Genomic DNA, 21,795 nt, shown 5'->3' with positions numbered 1-21,795 from the left:
TTCTTCACCTGGCCATCTGACTCTGCCCTTCCTACTGGTCTGGTTGAATGTGTCTATTTTAACTCCTTGGTTGTCCAACTTCCATACAGTTCAATTTTCTGTCAGTCCTGGTTGTTATTTTGTTTCTAAATTATTGTTGTCCTTATTTTGGTTGTGCAAGGAGGCACAGTGTGTCTACCTATGCCTCCATCTTGGCCAGAAGTCCAATAAATGTAATTTTTAAGTATGTGCACCAGTCACCTTGTTAGATGTGTCACTGGAAAGGGACCAGGTGGAGGCATGTCTGTCTCAGTATGGTCTGAAATGTGAGGGTTCTTGACTTCATGCAGGAAAGACTGAAGACATGAGTCCAGTTGATTTTGAGAGTATGTTGATTAAAGCTGGAGACAGTGAAACAAAGAAAGGGCTTAGTATGGAAGAGGCAAGATCACAGCAACAGAAGTGAGTCTAGGCAGAGTTGCTTTGGCTCTTTGGAAATTTGAGGAAAAGAATCAAGTCTGTGTATAGCTGCCTTGGCCCTTTTGGAATGAAAATCACAGAGGTAGAAGAATGAGCTATGCTGGGCTGCATGGACCCAGGAGGCAATTTAGAGAGGCAAAAAGAAACCTTAGAGACAGGTTCAGGGGGTAAGCCCAGGATAAGCTGCCCAGGGGGTAAGCTGCCATTGTCTGCTACTCCTCTGGTTGCAAGTCTCATGGGGACCCTTAGAGCTTAGGAGAAAGAAAGCAAAGAATGGGGGCATAAGCATGCTGGCATCCTTTGTCTCAAGCATTTTTATTTGTTTCCTAAAAGCAGAAGTTTTAAGAAAGCTCTCAGGGGAAGAGCTTAACAGAATATTGATCAGCTTCCCAGGCATGTCCTTTAATTACTGATGTATCAAAATGAGAATATGGGAGCTTGGGATCATTCTCTCATGAGCTTTTACTGTTATCTTAGATTTGACTCTAATTGGGTTTTTTGTTATTTATTCCCCTGACTTTATCCATTCTGGGGTTTGGCTGGCACGAATGGCACCAACAGGGTCTTTGTTGTCTCTTTCCCTGGCTCAGGTAATTTAAGCTACTCACTCTTTGGTTGGGGAAGAGAGGTGTAAACCTCTCCTAAGTGTCCTTGGCTAGGGGAAATAAAATCTTGTAATTTATTAGCTAGCTAATTGCTTAACCATTTGTTTAACTGTATCAGTTTTCTTATTCTGTTTGCCAAGGAATTTTCTAGCTTCTTATTAATCTGCCTCAGATGATTTGAATAAATCATCTTTTATTCCAGGAAAGTTGCCTGGAAAATATAGACTCATAAAAAGAGAATTTTGATAGGCCCTTTCAATTTAATTCAACCCCATCAATTTAGGTCAGTTTAGCACACTTTAAACTATTAAGTTTTTCACGTATTGTCCTGAACCAGGACAATGGAGAACCAATGTACCATGACATGGAGAGTCAAATATAAGAAAGATCTGGTCCCTGTGTTTAAAATTTTCACTGTTGTGCAGAGAGACAGACTTAGAGCCCTAGGACACAGCAATAAAAATATCTACAAACTTTAAAGGTGCCACAGATACAGGGATGTTTAACTCTAAGTGACAAAGAACAGCGGAGTGGGTTTTGACTTCAGAATAGTAATTTGCTAGGTTATCAGTTGGAAGGGGATTATCAAGAAGGAAGTGGAAAGCATTCTTGGGAATGGATATAAAAGGCAAGGAAAATATGAACAACATAAACACCATCTGTTACTGAATATTTGCTGAGTGCTCTTGTGCTTGTCCTTCACTTGGACTATTTCACTTATCCTTCACACAGGCAGAAAATAAGTCTATGAAATCATTCCCATTCTTTAGGTGAGGTAAGTGAGGCACAGTGATGGTTAGTATACCCTGGGTTGCATGACTAATAAATGGGGGAATCTAGGGATCAAAGTCAAGCCTATCTAATCCTAGAGACTACGTTTAATCACTGTATATCCCTGTTGGCACATTCAGAAAACTTTACTGATTCAATAGATTGGAATAGAGTGAACAGAAGTAGTGATAAATGAGGGTGATTGGATAGGCAAAAGCCAGAGGATAGAATGGGACTATAGGTGAATGGGACTGTAAGAAGTATGGACTCCATCATGACAATGAGAAGTCTCAAAAGGTTAAAACAGAAAGTGAAAAAAAATTGCTAGGCTAAAGAAGGCAATATTTTCATGGAGGAGAGGAGTTTCCAGGAGCTATTTATTGGTCCAAGAAAGCAATGACAAAGGTCTGAACTAAAGCAGTAGCAGTGAGATGAAAAGTATGGAACAAATGAGATAAATATTGATATTACATAAGTAAAATTAATAAAATTTAGTAGGAGGAAAAAAAGTGGAGAAGCCTAGGATAATTTCTGGACTTTTGGCTTGGGTAATTTTGTGAGTGCTGGGACTGTATCTCATGCAATACCTAGTGGAGTAATTGGTACACTATAATCACTTAGCAAATTGTTAATAGTCTATTATATAATGAAAGGAAAGCTAACTGAGTATCAGAGGACAGGAATTTTGTTCTTGATTGTATCGCTATGTGAACCACTTAACCACCCTGAGGCTTCAATTTAATCCATCTTTAAAAAATAAGGGGTTTGAGGGAGAGGGGAACTGGATGAAGGTGGTGAAGGAATAACCAAATAACATTTATGCATGGCCCATGAGCCCAGACAGCAATATGGGGATTGACTGAGGGAGGGGAGAGTATGGGGCTGGGTGGAGGTGGGAAAAGGGAGAAAAAGTGGGGACAACTGTAATAGTATAAACATTTTTTTTAAAGCGTTTTCACATGAAAAAAGAAGCAGCCATTATGTGCCTCCATTATCTGTGATGCATTCTTGCCAAACAATCAAACTTGAATCTGATGAAGTCTTTATATACCTACTAGGTTAACAGGGAATAAGAATGTGTAAAATGACACCACTTAGGAGGCATTCAGCAAAATCCAGAATATAGGAAGCTTCATAAGACATAGTGTTTTCTATTGTATTAGCAGGAAAATCAAAGAAAAGGGGGGTGGGTTCAATAAGTTAAAATGACCTTGGAGGCATTACTAGAGAATTATGAAAAAATAGAAGTGTTGAATGCTGACCAGACATTTTATAGTATTAAGAAATTATTGTTAATCTTGTAGGTATGGTGATATTATTATGTTTTTAAACAGAATTATTATGTTTTAGAGATTCATACTACAGTATTTGTGGATGAAACAGTTATCTGGGGTAGGGAAAGATGAAATAAGTTTGGCCATAAATTAATAAACATTGAATCAGGGATAGTTTAATGGGGATTCAGAGTGCTTTGCTCTTTATTATTATATATGTTTGATGTAGTTTATATACAGTTTTTTTTTAATGGAAATGATTGAGTTAAGTGATATTCAAAGTTTTTCAATTTTTAATATTCTATAATCTCTTATTTTAATAAGTTATTTAATCCTGATATATCCTTTTCAAGAGCCCCTTAGCTTACCCAATCAAGCTCTACTGTAAATTGACCAGATTTACCATGCATGCTCATTGGAACATTCTTCCTAAGGAGTAATGCTAGAGAAAAACGTCACAGATCTTTACTGATTTTGCTTTTTGCATAATCAAAGGCTGCCCCAAAAACATTTTTTGTTGCAATCTCATTATCATAATAGCCTTGTTCATTCAAGCATGTTATCATGGACTGATTCTCTTAGATGGCATATGAACACACACTTCTGTCATTGGCATGCCACCACCAAGTTGCACTCTGCGGTGAACCATTTTCGAGGACACATTCATGATGTATCCCTCTTTCTTATCTGCCACATACACTCAATTGTCAAACCCTGTTAACACCCCCTCCACAGTTTCTTTGAAATCCAACCTTTTCCCTCCTTTCTTGTTGCCTCTGTCTTTAAGTCCTCATTACTTCTTGCCAGGTTACAGTAGTAATATTATAATCATGGGCATATTATGTATCTCCCCTTCGAAACAATTCTATGACATAGGATTTAGAATCAGATACTGAGGTGAAGTCCTGGTGCTATCTCTTGTTAGCTTTTGACTTTGGGTAGAACTTTCTCAGTCTAAAATGTCTGACCGTAGCTTTCCTTTCCAACATCATTTATTAGTTCCTGTCTGCTAGAATACATTTTGACATGCTCTATATAAGACTTATGAAAAGGTAAGTTTAAAATGTAGATAAATAATTTTAGAACATGTTTTCATCTGAAGTCTCTTTGCAGCTCTTAACTGAATGCGCAATAATCTAGATTTTTTTTGGAGTAAGTGACAAAATTTCCTCTCCTTTATCAGAAAAATGCTAAAATCTTGCCTATGCCAACATTCTATTTATTACTAAACACTTATGCTGTTTCTCCCATGTCTTCTACATCCACTTTTTCTCATCTCTACAGCATTCTTTTCCTGAGATGTCTTATCATCAGCTTGGTTGCTCTTTGATAAGTCCATCAGTGGAAACATTTTCCCACCAGTCTAAGGTTTTATACCCCTTCTCTGAGTTCCAGGATGCATTCTGCCTCCCTTCCAGGCTTATCTGTTCAATGTTTGCCTAATTTTCCATCGATAAGTTTCTGGATCTAGGACTTTATATAGTCACCCAGTTACTATCACAAATTAAGCGCTTGTAAGCCTGGATGTGAGGATACGAGCGACAGATTTTTTTCCCCTCAGAGTTTGTAATCTGGTCAAGTTCTCACTCCTCTCTTCCCTTCCAGGCCTCTCCTGTTTATATGAAAGCCAAGTAATGCTTTTCCTAACCCTACCCAATTTCCCAGCAAAACTTTCATGAATTCCATAGACAGAAATAACAAATGCCAAACTTGTACCTAATATAAGTTCTTATTTAAGAGCCATCATGTTCTTTTACTATAATATTGTATCCTCATGTGGTGCTGGTGGTGGAGGATGTGTGTCCATGTCATCTGGTTTTTATTGTGAGTTTCTGGAGGGCAAGGACTGTTTCTATTTAAATTACTGTATATAGAGTCAGGGAAACCACATGAGTTATTTACATGAGACTGGAAGTTCTCATAGGATCTGACATCAGGTGAACATTAGTGAGATGCATCAATCCTATTTTTTACCCTTTCTGAAAGAGAAGGCAAAGGTAAACATACAACACTCTTAGAAGAGTGGATCTAAGGGCAGAGTACTTACAGATTGTTCTCTGTGTTACAGTTTCTGTCTCCAAGGAAAAGATCCTGAATTTGTTTTTTTCCTTTCAAATATCAAATAAATAAGATTCGAAAGTAGTAAATAAAGTTTAAACCTGTTGGATCTGTCTATGACTTCCCCAGGTGTTTTCTCTCTCTACTTTATCATCTACTTCTCCCTGTTGACCCTCTTTCACTGACATTTAATTCTCAAGTCCTTTCATAAAACCCAGAAACAACATACCCTTCTTCAACCATACACATTTCCACCCAGCTACTCACACCTTTCTTTCTTTCTCTTCATGGCCAAATTTTTTGAGAGTTGTCAACATTTCATGACCCAATTTCTTTATCTTCTCACTTTTCAACCCACTGCAATATAGACTTTGGCTCCATAACTCTGTGGAAACTTGTCTCTTAAAGGCTACCAATGGCTTCATTCTGGTTAAGCAATGAGTTCTTGTCTGTTAACTGGAATGAACACTTTTTAGTCACTTTCCTGGGTGGTGTTTATAGCAGTTAGTGCCATGGACTCTTTCTTCCATGTGCAAAAATTCTACCCGCCTACCACATGCATGATACTACATTTTCTGGTGTTCTCTTCCCTCCCTGACCACTATTTCTCAACTGCTTTTATGTACTACTTCTTCTTTAGCTGTCATTTTTTTAAGTATTTTTTAATTTAATTATTTATTTTTTTCAATTACAGTTCACATTCAGTGTTATTCTGTATTAGTTTTAGATGTACAACATACTGGTTAGACAAACATATTCTTTACAAAATGTGCCACCTGATACTTCCAGTACCTAATTGATACCATATATAGTTATTACAATATTATTGACTATATTTTCTATGCTGTATTTTACATCTCCATCACTATTCTGTGACTACCAATCTGTACTTCTCAATCCCTTCACCTTTTTCCCCTAGTCCCGCAACTCCCTTCCCCTTCGGCAACCATCAGTCTGTTCTCTGTGTCTATGAATCTGTTTCTGTTTTGTTTGTTCATTTATATTGTTCTTTAGATTCTATGTATAAATGAAATCATATGGTATTTGTCTTTCTCTGTCCTACTTATTTCACTTAGCATAATACTTTCTAGGTCCATCCATGTTGTTGAAAATGGTAAGATTTCATTCTTCCATTGAGTATATGTACCACCTCTTCTTTATGCATTCATCTTTTGATTGAAGTATTTAATCTATTTACACATCTTTTTTTAGTATGGATTTTTCTCCTGTGCTTCAGAATTGTATATCAAATGTATATTGGAAATCTCCACTTAGAAGTTCCAAAAATTATTTCAAATTTCCAACTCCCCTTACTTCTTTTTTTTGTTTAGTTGCTCAAGCTAGAAACCTGGATGTCATCCTTATCACCTATCTGTTTCTTACCAACCCCACATCAGTGTAGTCCTGTCAATTCTACACTTCTCGAATCCTGTGTCTATCCACCTCCACCACCGCTGTTTCTTACTTGAGGCCACTCTTGTCTCACCTGTTATTTACAAGAACCTCTTTACTGTCTTTCCAATCTGTTGTTTATACCATGGTCAAAATAAACTTTCTAAAAAACAACAATATACTTTTCAATCTTTGCTTAAAATCCTACATAACTCTAATACCTTCAGGATAAAATTTAAACTTTTTAGAGTTGCATTGGCAATCCTTCAGAATCTGGCTCTTACATATGACTCCAGCCCCACTTGTTACACTTCCTGCTTCACACTAAGCTCAGGCCATACTAAAATAGTTTCCTTCCCTGCACTACCTAACTTTTTCTCAGAGCCTTTGTACATGCTCTCATTGTCTGTCTAACTCTGATCTGTCATTATCAGGACTCAATTCTGAAGTCACATCCTTCAGGAAGCCTGTCCTGATTCCTATTTCCACCTTGGCTGAGTACCTCTTCTATATATTTCCAGTGCATGCCTATGATAACACTGATCCTTCTTAATTATAGCAGCTACTTATCTCTCATGAACTCTGGATAGAGTAGGAGTTATTGAGCACAGATTCAGAGTCTTATTTACCATTATACCTCCAATCACTCACCACAGCACCTGACATAGGACATTTATTCAATAAGTATTCTTGAAATAATAGCAGACTAAGAATGAATGAGTGAAAAAACATCTACCACAGTGTTTCTTAACCCTTTTTTTTTTCAGTATTGCCCACTAAGGAGAAAAAGTGAATTCAATGTAATGTCTCCCTAAGGAGAGAAATTTAATACTATGCAATAGGATTTTGTTGGACACAATTGAGCTTTGAAGGGTCGCAAATCATTGTAATATCTAAGAATTGGGAAGGGAAGGCCATCTTGTTGATATCTGTACCAGGCACAGTTGAAGAAAGAACAAACAAATAAAAGTCTTTTCCACATATGGACAGACCAGGGGATGATTTTGATCTTGATCTCTATTTAATAATATTCTTTAACCCTTTCTGTGTTTTCAGCTAAAAACAAATTTTTATTTACCAGAATACAGTCACAGAACCTTCTGTTCATGCCATTACCTAATTATTCGTTTAGTTTGTGAATAATCTGAATGTTTCATGAATGTTCCCTTTGTGGTGTTACAATGCCTAATATTTTTTATCAAGTCAGCACATTCTTCAGTGAAGAATTGAGAAATGTATTCTCAGAAATCATCATTTAGGGATTCCACAATTGACAAATATAGTCTAACTGGGATTATATTTTTGGTGTTTCTTAGGTTTTCCATGCCTTGGGCCTTCTGCAATGACCTGCAATAATAACAGTTTGTGATTCCACAAAAAACAAATCACTGCCAGTCTTTACTTGTGGTCTGTTCTAATTTTGTGTGATATGGCTCTCTCCATTGCATCAGCAGTAAAGTTTACAACTTTCATTGGACATCTGAGCCCAGCTGGTCACTTCCTGGACATGTTTTTTGGTTCAGCTTGGTGTTTTCTCTGCTAATGTATCTAGTGTGGATTTTTAGGGATAATTCTGGCCTAGTGCATTGCAAACCAGTTCCTCTCTTTCAGAGGAATAATCTCTATGTGTAAGTCTCATTTTCTTGTGCCTGATTTCCATACCCCACCCCCAACAAGGCTTTCATCTATATTGTCCTAAAATTGTCTCATTTTAGGATATTTTTTTTCTTTTGATATTTTCTAGTTAATTCATTGTTTTTCTCTATTCCCAATTTCCTCTGTATTGCTATTATGGTACTGCACATTTAGAAAGAATTATTAAGTATTGGGTAGCTGACTGGATGAATGATTTTCTTTTATGTGACCCTTGTTATGTACAAGGGATGAAGTCTTCCTTCTGTACCAGAATTTGAGCTAAGGACATAAATTCTTTTCTTCTTCTTATTCTACCCACAACTCCAAGAATAAAGTGTTACTTATTTAGATTCAATTTTTTAATTTTTAAAAATTTATTTTAGAGAGAGAAGACAGGGAGGAAGAGAGAAGAGAAGAGAAGAGAAGAGAAGAGAAGAGAAGAGAAGAGAAGAGGAGGGGGAGGGGGAGGGGAGGGGGAGGGGAGGGAGGGGGGGAGGGGAGGGAGGGGAGGGAGGGAGGGGAGGGAGGGGAGGGGAGGGGAGGGGGAGGGGGAGAGGAGAGGAGAGGGAGAAATGCTGATTTGTTGTTCCACTTATTTATGTATTCATTGGTTGATTCTTGTATTTCTTTGACTGAGGATTGAACCCACAACCTAGGTGTATTGGGATGATGCCCTAACCAACTAAGGTACCTGGCCATGACTTATTTTATTTTTTAAATGGATTTTTGTTGTTCAATTACAGTAGCATACAATATTAGTGTTAGGTGGATGCCAAAAAATTTAAAGTACATTTTATTGATTATGTTATTACAGTTGTCCCATTTTTTCTCCTCCTTATTCCTCCCTGCTCTGCACACCCCACCAGAATTACCCTACTTAGATCATATCCATGGGTCATACATACAAGTTCCTTGGTGTCTCCATTTCCTATATGATTCTTAACTTCCCCCTGTCTATTTTGTACCTTCCTATTTTGTATTTATGCTTCTTATTCTCTGTAGCTTTCCCCCCATCCTCCCTGCCCCTTGCTGCTAAACTCCATGCGATCTCCATTTCTGTGATTCTGTTCCTATTCTAGTTGTTTGCATTTTTTGTTTTGGGTTGTTTTTTTTTTTTAGGTTTGATTGTTGATATCTGTGAGGTTGTTGTCATTTTACTGTTCATAGTCTTGATCATCTTCTTTTCCTTAGATAAGTACCTTTAACATTTCATATAATAAGTGCTTGGTGATGATGAACTCCATTAACTTGACCTTATCTGAGAAGCACTTTATCTGCCCTTCCATTCTAAATGAAAGCTTTGCTGGATAGAGTCATCTTGGATGTAGGTCCTTACCTTTCATTACTTCAAATACTTCTTTCTAGCTCCTTCTTGCCTGTAAGGTTTCTTATGAGAAATCAGCTGACAGTCTTATGAGAACTCCTTTGTAGGTAACTGTTTCCTTTTCTCTTGCTGCTTTTAAGATTCTCTCCTTATCTTTATCTTGGGCAATGTAATTATGATGTGCCTTGGTATGTGCTTCCTTGGTCCAACTTCTTTGGAACTCTCTGAGCTTCCTGGATTTCCTGGAAGTCTATTTTCTTTGACAGATTGGGGAAGTTCTCCTTCCTTCTTGGTTCAAATAGGTTTTCCATTTCTTTCTCCTCCTTTTCTCTTTCTGGCACCCCAATGATTTGAATGTTGGAAGGTTTAAAATTTTCCTGGATGTTCCTAAGCCTCTCTTCATATTTTTGAATTCTTGTTTCATCATGTATTCTGGTTGAATGTTTATTTCTTTCTTCTGCTCCAGATCACTGATTTGAGTCTTGGTTTCCTTCCTGTCACTGTTACTTCCCTGTATATTTTTCTTTATTTCACTTTTCATAGCCTTCATTTTTTCCTGTATTTTGTGACCATGTTTAACCATTTCTGTGAGCATTTTGATTACCTGTGTTTTGAACTCTGCATCTGATAGATGGGTATTGCTTCATTGCTCAGTTGTATTTCTTCTGGAGCTTTAATCTGTTCTTTCATTTGGGCCATATTTTTTTTGTCTCAGCGCACCTGTTACGTAGTAAGGGGTGGAGCCTTAGGTATTCGCCAGGGCAGGGCAACCCCTGTTCCTGCATTGTGGTGCTGTATGTGGGGAGGGGTCAGAGAGGGAAGAATGCTGCTTGCTCAGCTCTCGGCCGGCTTTCAGTCACTTCCCCTGCTACCTACAAGCAAATTGCGCCTTTCTGGTGCTGATTCCCAGGTGGGTGATTTTGTGTACATTATAGGACCCTGTGGGTCTCTAGGCTCGTATGAGGCTGGGAGATTCTCCCACTACCCCAACCCCCACAGGTTTATTCAGTCAGAGGTTTTGAGGCTTTATTTCCCCATGCTGTAAGCTTGGGTTGTGCAGTCTGTCTCACTCCCCAGCTGTTCCTCCTGGTTTATCAGCACACAAATGTGGAACATCCAGCTGCTGCCTCACCCATCGGGTTCTCCATCCACCACCTTGCCTCAAGTCCTCTCTGCCTCAGCTGCCTGTCTCCACCCTCCTACAAGTCTGGATGAATGTGTCCACTTTAACTCATTGCTTGTTAGATTCCCATCAGTTCAATTTTCTGGAAGTTCTGATTGTTTTCTGTGTTTATGTTTGTTGTCCTTGTTTTGGTTCTGCAAGGAGGCACAGTGTATCTACTACATCTCCATCTTGGCTGGAAGTCTGGATGCAAATTTTTAAATGCCTAAGAAATGCAATTATTAGAGGGATTTTTAAAGTTAAGATGGTTATCTATTAATATGTCTTTCTGTTCTCTAGGCACAGCCATGCTCAAAGGAAAAAGTTGAGATGACATGTGTCTCCTCAAATCTTAAAAATATTTTTAAACATTTAAACAACTTATAATAAAGTCAGATGGACTAAGGTGATAATAAGATAAATGATAGGCCAAGTCAGAAATAAATCAGATTAGCAAGAAACTTAACAACTCTGGAAAAAATAATCTTTTCTCACTATCATCACTGTCACCATCAAAAGTGTTGAAATGCCTATTTTTAATCTGATGGTTGGCAAAGTCTTAATTTTGGAAGACAGTGAAAAATGAGTTTTTTGCTCTTTTAGGTAGAAATATCTTAAAAACTAGAAATAGTTATTCCTTGATAGAAATGTAAAATTACCTGGCTGGCGTAGCTCAGTGGATTGAGTGCAGGCTGCGAACCAAAGTGTCGCAGGTTTGATTCCCAGTCAGGGCACATGCTTGGGTTGCAGGCCATGACCCCCAGCAACTGCACATTGATGTTTCTCTCTCTCTTTCTCCCTCCCTTCCCTCTCTAAAAATAAATAAATAAAATCTTAAGAAAGAAAGAAAAATTTTCTAAAATGTCCTCAAATAAATCTAATGTTAAAAAAAGAGAAATGTAAAATTAAATAATAGGCAAAGTAGGTCAGATTCAGTAGTCTCATATAAGAAAACTAGTAAGTAGAATTTACTAGTTTTGGGATGGTAGAATGGAGAGTCCATTAAAAGTCAAGTTTTGTCATTTAATTCTACAATGTCAGAAAAATCTTTTAAAATACATAGAACTCCTTGTTTTCCCTTAAATCTGATGAGCTGGCATCAGGAGGTGATGTCCTCTCTCGATCTTGTGGCTTTGCATTGGTTGGGGGTGTTGAGGCACTTGCCTACAATTTCAGGCTGATTTAAAACCAGAGCCAAGTCCTCCTTATAATTATGTTTTCCTGTAATAGCTCACAAGCTCCTGCTCCATATTCAAGTTCATACTTTATTAAGGTAAATAGGCAGAGTCTTTGCTTCTGTCAGTCTACAGTGTTAAACAGTGAGAAGTTACCACCCATGAGAAAACAGAATTGGTCTTTGTGGTGGAAGGGGTGTTGTCCACCATGAGAGACAGAAGTTTCCTATGGATTTGAATATTTTAAATTTGGTAGTAAATTATATTCAGGGCTAGAGGGGGAACCTCACAAAAGAGCAGGTTACTTTAGACCATTCAAATCTAAAGAACTGCAGAGAAGGCAGTATCATGTATCAAATGTGGCACTGAACTACAAAAACATTACAATGTGTCCAGCTGAGGAGCCCATGGAGAAATTATAAGCACAGTACCAGAGACAACTGGGTAGCAGGGATGGAGGGTCAGAGAAAAAATGGTGACAGGAAAAGAAGGATCTCTGGAGACACTAAACATCTCACTGTGCCTCCTCATAAGAAAGGCACACAAAATTCAGAGCCATGAAACTTGTGGGAGGAAAATTGTTGCCTCACTTGTTTCCTAAAATAAAGTTTATATACCTCTGGTTTGGTGAGCACAGACTAGCCATTTGTCCCAAAATTTTAAAAAAGATTACAATTTTTTAAAACACATTTTTACTAAGCAATAATGTTCCTATACTGTCTCATCATTACACTCCCTGCCCTTTTACTGACACTTTCTATAACTATTTTATTTAATTTATAGCTGTACTTAATGCTGGCTAATTTGTCGATTGTCATTCACTTTACAATATGCAAAAGGCATTTTAAATACTCATGAAGTAATCTCTGTATGTCAATAATTATTATTTACTCCTTATAAACCATATCACAAATGTTATGTTTTAGAAATCTCTTGATCATGAACTATGTAAAGAATTTCCATTGCATTGTACAACATTCATCCTATAGATCCCTCAGATGGTGACAGCATCAACCCCAAGTTGATAATGTAGTGTGCTACTGACACACAAGAGTGTTAACCATCCTTAGCAGAACAATGACAAAAATCAAAATTGCTATATAAGTTGTACACCTAAGTTTCTGGGCACCATAGTTTTTAAACACATGCCTAAGAAAAATGAGGGGTTTTGTGTCCTGGAGAAGAATGTGTAATGATGTTCTTTCTTCAATGCAGAACAATAAGTTAAACTTTCTTGTTAGCACTCAGCTCTATTTCTGTGAAATGTCTTTGCTTTCATTCTTTTGATTTTTATCCCATAGATTAGTCTTGCCTTCTGTTGAAATTTATAGAAATGGAATTGTACAGTAAATCTTTTGTGTCTGACTTCTTTTGATGAGTATAGTACTTTTATACACATCCATTTGATTAATGTACCAGGTGTTTTACTGATGAGTAGTATTCAATTATATAAACATGAGGTCTGTTCAGAGGATATCCAGCCACGTAATATGAAAAATAGAGATATTCACTGAAGAAGGTAGAATATATAAGAAACATTGTACAGAGGACAATGACACCTCAGTCCCCCTCAGAGTAGGCACCTTGTAGCCTCACACAGTTCTCCCAGTAGAACAGTTCTCACCATCAGCTGCCCCATCATATTTTCCTGAATCTCATCGACAGTCTGAAATCTCTTCCCTTTCAAAGGTTATTTTAGTTTTGGGAGCAGCTAGAAGTTGTAGGGCACCAAATGCCCTACATGTAGGTCTGGGCTGTAGGGGGGCTGAGTCACCTGGATAATTTGACGTTTCACCAAAAAACTCTGCACAAGATGTGATGCATGAGAAAGCATGTCATCATGATGAAACTGCCAATACCAGTTACCCATAGCTTCAGCCTTCTGAATCATCTGAATAGTTTTCGAGGAGGATTGTTCAAGCCTAACACAAAGTTTCATGCACATTCATTGCTCTACTCTCTCATTTTGAATGCAATGGCCACACAGTACACATGCTCACTCAACAACATCTAACACCCCCACTGACTAGTACAGTGAAGTCATCATTGTTCATGCATGTGCATTCTAGTCCACCCTCCTTGGCTGCCAGATTACATGGATGTTGTGCAAACTGTTCTTGTTATATTAACAATGGCTGTGCTTTTTCCAGACAGACCTCACATATACCAAAATTTGGTTAGTCATATTCCTGTTGATGGACATTCATTTTTTTCCAAATTTTTTTCTCTCATGAAAAAAGCTGCAGTGAACACTGTTGTACCCATCTTTTTATAGACATATGACATGATGAATTTTAAATTTAAGCTTTAATGAAGTTATAACATTGATTCTTAAACTTTAATTAAATGACTATCTTGAGTAAAATCAGAGTGTAGAAAAGATGGACAATGGCCAGTGTGATGCATTTGATAGTGTCTACAACCAGGGGGAACAATTGAACACATAAAGGGCTGCATTCCACAGTTGCTCTTACTTCAGCTCTGTGCCCTTCAGCCCAGCTGTGTTGGGACCTGTCAAGGAAATAAGGAGATATCAGTTTGGAGATGTACTGTGGAAATACATACTTATAGCCAGACATACTTGGGTTAAATTAGTAGTGACCTAAGATAAATTAACTGACCACTCTGAGCCTCAGACTTCTCTGATTATTGGTGACATTGAACACTTTTTCACATGTCTTTTGGCCATCTATATATCCTCTTTGGAGAGGTATCTATTCAGGTCCTTTGCCAATTTTTTAAAACTTTATTTTATTGTATTTTTTTCATTATCATCTATACCCCTTATACCCTCTTCTATCTCCACCCACTTTGTGCCACAAACACCAAACTGTTGTCTATGTTCATGAGCCTTTTTACTTTTTTGCTCCTTCCCTCCACCCACTAAACACCCCCACCCTCTAAAAGCTATTAACCTGCTCTCCATCTATTAGTCTGTTCCCATTTTCCTTGTAGTTCAGTTTGCTCATTAGATTCCACATATAAGTGAAATCTATGGTATTTTTCTTTCTCTAACTGCCTTATTTCATTTAGTATAATGATCTCCTGGTCTTTTCATGCTGCTGTGAAAGGTAAAATTTTCTTCTTTTTTATTGTTAAGTAATAATCTATTGTGTAAATGTACCATAGTTGTTTTATCTACTCTACTGATGGACACTAGGGCTGCTTCCAAATCTTGGCAGTTATAAATAATGCTTCAATGTACATAGGGGTACTTATATTCTTTAAAATTAATATTTCAGGTTTCTTTGGATAAATTCCCAAAAGTGGAAAACTGGGTCATAAGGCAGCTCCATTTTGAATTTTTTGATATAATTCCATACTGCTTTCCACAGTGTTTGCATCAGTCTGCATTCCCACCAACAGTCCTTTGCCCATTTTTCAATTGTCTTCCTGGTGTTGAGTTGTATAAACTCTTTACAAACTTTGAAAATTAACCTCCTATCAGATGTATCATTGGTGAATATGTTCTCTAAGACAGTGGGTTTCCTTTTCATTTTGGTGATGCATAAGCATTTTAACTTGATGTAGTCCCATTTGTTTCTTTTTCTTCTTTGTTTCCCTTGTCCGAAGTGATATATCAGAAAAAAATATTGCTATAAGAGATGTCTGAGATTTTAATGCCTATATTTTCTTCTAGGATATTTATTGTTCCATTTCTTACATTTAAGTCTTTTATTTATTTTGACTTTATTCTTGGGTATGGTGTAAATTGGTTGTCTAGTTTCATTTTTTTTTTGTTTTGCATGTACCAATCCAATTTTTTCAATACCAGTTATTGAAGAGATTGTCTTTACTCCTTTATAGATTCTTGCCTCCTTTGTCAAATATTAATTGGCCATAATGCCATGGCTTTATTTTTTGGCTCTCTGTTCTCATTAATCTATATGTGTGTTCTTATGCCAGCACCAGGCTATCTTGATTACAATGACCTTGTAGTATAGTTTAGTTTCAGGTATTATGATACTGCCAACTTTCTTCTTCTTTCCCAAGATTGCTGAGGCTATTTGAGGTCTTTCTTGGTTCTATATAAATTTTTGAAATATTTTTCTAGGACTGTGAAAAATAACACTCATATTTTAACAGGAATTGCGTTGAATCTGTAGAGTGCTTTGGGTAGTATGGACATTTTAATGATGTTAATTCTTCCAATCCATGAACATGGTATATATTCCACCTATTTGTATCTTCCTCAGTTCCTTTCTTCAATGTCCTATAGTTTTTTCTAGTACAGGTCTTTTACCTCCTTGGTTAAATTTATTCCTAGGTACCTTACTATTTTTTTATGGAATAGTACATGGCATTGTTTTCTTAGTTTCTCTTTCTGGTAGTTCATTATTGGTGTATAAAAATTTCACTAATTTCTGAATATTTATTTTGTGTTTTGCTACTTTACCAAATTCATTTATTAGATCTATTATAGTTTTGGTGAAGTCTTAAGGGTTTTTGATGTACAATATTATGTCATCTATGAACAATGACAGTTTTGCTTCCTCTTTTCCAATTTGGATACCTTTAATTTCTTCTTTTCTGATTGCTGTGGCTAGGACTTCCAGTACTATGTTGAGTAAGAGAGGTGAAAGTGGACATCTCTGTCTTGTTTCTGATCTTAAAGTTAATGCTGTTAGTTTTTTCCCATGGAGTATAATGTTGGCTGTAGGTTTTTTATAACTAAAATCACAACAGATACCATCTCAGACCTGTTAGATTGGCTATCATCAATAAATCAACAAACAACAAGTGCTGGTGAGGATGTAGAGAAAAGGAAACACCAGTGCACTGTTGGTGGAAATGCAGACTAGTGCAGCCACTGTGGAAAACAGTATGGAGTTCTCTCAGAAATTAAAAAGGTAACTGCTTTTTGACCCAACAATCCAACTTTTGAGAATATATCCTAAGAATCCCAAAACACCGATTCAGAAATATATATGCACTCTGATGTTTATAGCAGTGCTATCTACAATAGCCAAGATGTGAAAACAGTCCAAGTGCCCATCAGTAGATGAGTGGGTAAAAAAAGCTGTGTTATATTTACACAATGGGATAATATGCAGCAGTAAAAAATAATAAATTCTTACTTTTTGTGACAGCATGGATGGACCTAGAAAACATGTTAAGTGAAATAAGCCAGTCAGTGAAAAACAAGTGCCTCATGATCCCACTTATATGTGAAATCTAATGGACACAATAAACGAACAAACAAAACAGAAACAGAAGCATAGCTACATGAGACAAACAGACAGCTTCTGGTGGGTAGGGGGAGGTAGATAAAAGATGGTGAAGGGAATAAACAAAGAACATTTATGCATGACCCATGAATACAGACAACAATATGGGGATTGACTGATAGAGGGGAGGGAATAAGGCTGGATGAAGGGGGTAAAAGGGAAAAAAGGGGAAACAATTGCAATAACATAAACAATAAAAAATAACTATGGTACATTTATACAATGGAATACTACAAAGCCATAAAAAGAAGGAAATCTTACCTTTGCAACAGCAAAGATGGACATATAAATTATTATGCTAAGTGAAATAAGCTTGTCTGAGAAAGACAAATACTATATGATTTCACTCACAGGTGGAATCTAATGAACAAAATAAACTGATGGACAGGATAGAAACAGACAGACAGCTGTCAGAGGAAAGTGGGGTAGGGGGACTGGATCAAAGAAGGTTGGAGAGATTGGCCAAAGAACATATATGAATGATCAATAGACATAGACAACAGTGTGGTGATGGCACTAGGGAAGGGGGTGCAGGGGCTAGATGGAGGTGGCAAATGGAGGTGGGGGGACAAGGACATCTATACTAGTGTCAACAATAAAAATAAAGGTAAAAATAAAGTAACCTCTACCTTGGTAAGTAAAAGAATTAAATAAGCCCTGGCTGGTATGGCTCAGTGGATTGAGCACTGGCCTGCAAATCAAAGGGTTGCCAGTTAAATTTCCAGTCAGCGTACATGCCTGGGTTGCGGGCCAGGTCCCCAGTAGGGGGCATGAGAGAGGCAACCACACATTGATGTTTCTTTCCCTCTTTTCCTCCCTTTCCCTCTCCCTAAAATTAATAAATAAAATTAAAAAAAAGAATTAAGTAACATGTGCTAGTTAAGTTTACAACAAATTTAATTTCAATAAAATGTAATTAGAGATACCATAATTTATAAGTCATAATTATACAAAATTTATTGAAACTATAATTTGAGTACTAGCTCATATCCTATAGATAGAAGGATGATTTAAATTTAAATCTTTTGTATGGTTTTAAGTTGGTGATTCTGTGGTTGAGCTTACATAAAGCAAATTGATTTAATTAATTAAACATAATCTGATAGAGCCTTTAATTTTGGTGTCTTAATAAATAAAATCCCCATCTTGTTTTTTCTGGCTGGTGATGGGAATAGGAGCTACTCCGGGTTATACTATAGGCCCTGGCAAACGGGGGCTCTCCTTCTTCAATGTGTGAGCTTCCACATTACATTGGCTGTAGCCTTCAACTAGCAGATGGGGTGAAAGAGAGAGGATTCTACTGTGGGACATTTTATTTTGGAGGAAACTAGTACTATAAGTGGCATACATCAGTTCCACTCAATTTCTACCAGCTATAATTCAGTCACTTGACAACACTACACTGCAAGAGAAGCTGGGATTTGTGATGCAGCTACAAGCATAGGAAGAAGAGGAAACAGGTTCGCTGATCAGCTTGCAATGCCTGGCATTCAACACTGCTTGGTCATGCTTGGTAAATACATAAATAAGTTCCAATTAATATTGACTATAATGACAGTGTCTTATAAAGTTCAAAATATGTATAAAATAAAAATGTATGATAACAATAGTACAAAATGGACAAAGAATAAGTGAATTTAAAGGCTGATATTGTCTGGGAAGGGATAAAAATACCAAAATTTAATGTCAAGGGGACACATTTACTTGGGTGTCATTTAGCAAATATCAAAAGATATGTAATTAACATACGTATAGATGAGAAAAATAGAATCATATGATAAAAATACTTGATTGGTCCAAAAGAAGTCAAGAAAAGAGATAGAAAGGAAGACAAAGCAAGTGGGACAAACAAACAAAAAAACAGTGAAATGATAGTTTTAAACCTGATGCATCAAAAATTACATTATTTATTAATGGATCAAATACTTTAATTTCAAAACAAAGACTTCAGATTGTATAAGAAGTTACCTTTCAATCTCCAAATCAATGTCAATTAAATCTTGTTTTTCTGTAATAAAAAATATGCATCCTTTCCATAGATGTAAAATATTCAACACTAGTGGTCTTGATCATTAAAATAGATTGCAAAAGTTCAAATGTTAATAAAATGAGACTTTACGCATTTAGACAGCTTAACGATGTCTTTTTACACACATAGGTCTTACCAAAGACTGATAGAGATCCATAAGCATGTGAGTTTAATTGAGCATATTTGTCTCTTGGAAGGCATTTATAGATTCTACTAGATTCATCTCTTTATATTTGCCTTGTAGCCTGTCATTACACTGCAGATTAATAACTTTCAATTAAAAATTAAATGAATGCTTCTCAATTGCTTCCATTAAAATTCAATTAAATAAATTTTTGTTGTTATTAAATGAATGTTGAAATCTGAAAAGTTCCTTTATATTTGCATTAAGGTCTGGAAAACACCGCTGACACTATCATTTGAGCTTGGAAATTATATCTCCTGCAAATTTGTGTGGGAATGGAGATCTCACTTCTTGTGTTAACTTTGACAGCATGGGAAATGTGTAAAGTATTTCAGGTATAACCAAAAATCACTTACTTAGGTGGCCAGTCTCTACTGATAGCACCTATTAATTGGAATATTGTATGATGTAGTTAAAACACAGTACTATTCTCAATTTAAATTAACTTTTGTATTTACCATATTTTTCGGACTATAAGATGGACTTTCCCCCCCAACTTTGGGAGGAAAGGGGGATGTAGCTTACCTGGCTCACTGCAGTGTGGGTGGCGGTGGAGCGGGATCACAGGAGGCAGGAGCGGGGTCCTTGCTGCATTTGCATCTTATAATCCAAAAAGTAAGGTAATTATTTTCTTTAGAACACAATTTAATGAATACCTCTATAAAACAGTTTTTCTCACACATTATTTGTCATAGTTACTTTCATAGTTTTATAGCCTTTTGGAATACATTACCTTTTCCTTTGTTTTCCTGATTCCAGGACCTTTCCTTTCATTTCAGCCTCCAGTTACTCCTGGTTTTGACATTTCTATTAAGGATTTTGGAAACCAAAACTGATTCCAGAGCATGTCTTGTCATTCAAAATTACTGTCAATAATTTTTGCTATATTGTCACCTTTAAATAATGTTGTAAGAGCAAAGAGTGAATTTATAAGTTGTTGACATAACTATTCATACATCTCTTATTAGATCAAAAACTTGTTTTCTAAAAAAAATCTTGTTTAGCTTCTCTAAGCCTCAGTTTCCAATTTTTAATATAAAAATCATGATACTTATTCTAAAGTCCTTATGAGAAATAAGATAGTACATATAGAGTGCCTGCTATTGTAATTCTACAATGTATTTTATTTGTTGAAATTGAAATTACCTAAATTTTAACATTAAACACCACTTTTGATATTTGTATAATATAACCTCTTATCTTCAACCATCTCAAACAGTTTTTGTTTATATATCAATTCACTTTCATTGTACCATAGGTAAATATAATAGTATATGTTCTGAATCTCATGTATGTGAAGTTAAAGTGTCTTTTAAATATATGTGTGCATCTAAATATAACATCTTGTGAATATATTTAAGGTAGTATGACCTCTACTGTTTTACTACATCTATAAATATGTTGCCCTTTCAATACTAAAACATTTTAGGGAGAAAATTAGGGAGAAAAAATGTATCAGCCACTGTTCCTTGAGGTGTATCATTCACAGATGATAGAAAAAGAACCAAATGGTTTGTGGAATGCTGCAGGCTAAAACCAACCACATACAAATCAATGCCTTTCAAACCCAAAGGGTCACTTGGTGGAGAAGGGGGAACACTACATTCTGACATTTCCAAGGATCTCAAGAGCAGCACCCCATGGACCAATGTTTTCTTGGTGGTATCTTGTTAACTCATAAACCACAAAGTCTTGTTCTTAAACTATGGTTGAAAATTTTAGCAGAAACCTGTAAATGAGTAGCTTAGTGTCTTAAAACCATATATTTAGCCAAACAAAGGTGTGGCCCCATGTTGTTTCTCTTTAGATGCCCAAACTTTGAAGACCAAGGGTTGGGTCACATTTACGCATTTCTTACTAGTGTGTAGAGACTTCTTTCCTCCATTTTCTTCTCCCAGATATTATTTTCATAGCTTGATGAAATAGGAGTCATCTTTTATATTTTCCATGTTTGAATTTGAAGGCTGTGGTGGTTGTTTTAATAACTCAGAAGTATTCACATTTCCACCCTGGAGCTATTCTAAAGAGAAACCACAGTTCCAGAAATAAGCAAAGCAAACAAAACAAAATAAACTAATGTTATGTTTTTTTGATTGCAGGTAGTAAAGTTACTGGTAAAACAATGTTTGTCTCTGCGAAGATATTTCCCCTGCCTTTAAAATGTAAATATAATGAGATATTTCTGCTCGGTTTTATTTTGGCACCCTCTGAATGTAAATGGCAGGTCAGAAGGAGTGACTGAATCAGGAGACCAGGGGTGCTGGGAGACCCTGCCTGTTTGCCTCCTGCTCTGGTCTCAGGAGTGGCTCATTCTATTGGCCCATCCATTTTCCCGGTCCTTCTTTGAATCTTGGCAGAAATAACATCAATATATGGGCTTCCATCTTCCCATTTCTTATCCTTTCTGAGTGCCCAGAGACTCTAGAGCTTCTTGCTTTTATCATGTTTCTGAAGACTAATAAAAATGAGTCTTTCATTTATTTATTCACCCAAAAAGTT

This window comes from Phyllostomus hastatus, unplaced genomic scaffold (genome assembly GCF_019186645.2).
Source record: "Phyllostomus hastatus isolate PE091 unplaced genomic scaffold, TTU_PhHast_1.1 phas_scaffold_39, whole genome shotgun sequence".
NCBI classification, from domain to species: Eukaryota; Metazoa; Chordata; class Mammalia; order Chiroptera; family Phyllostomidae; genus Phyllostomus; species Phyllostomus hastatus.
This window is presented reverse-complemented; position numbering follows the sequence as displayed.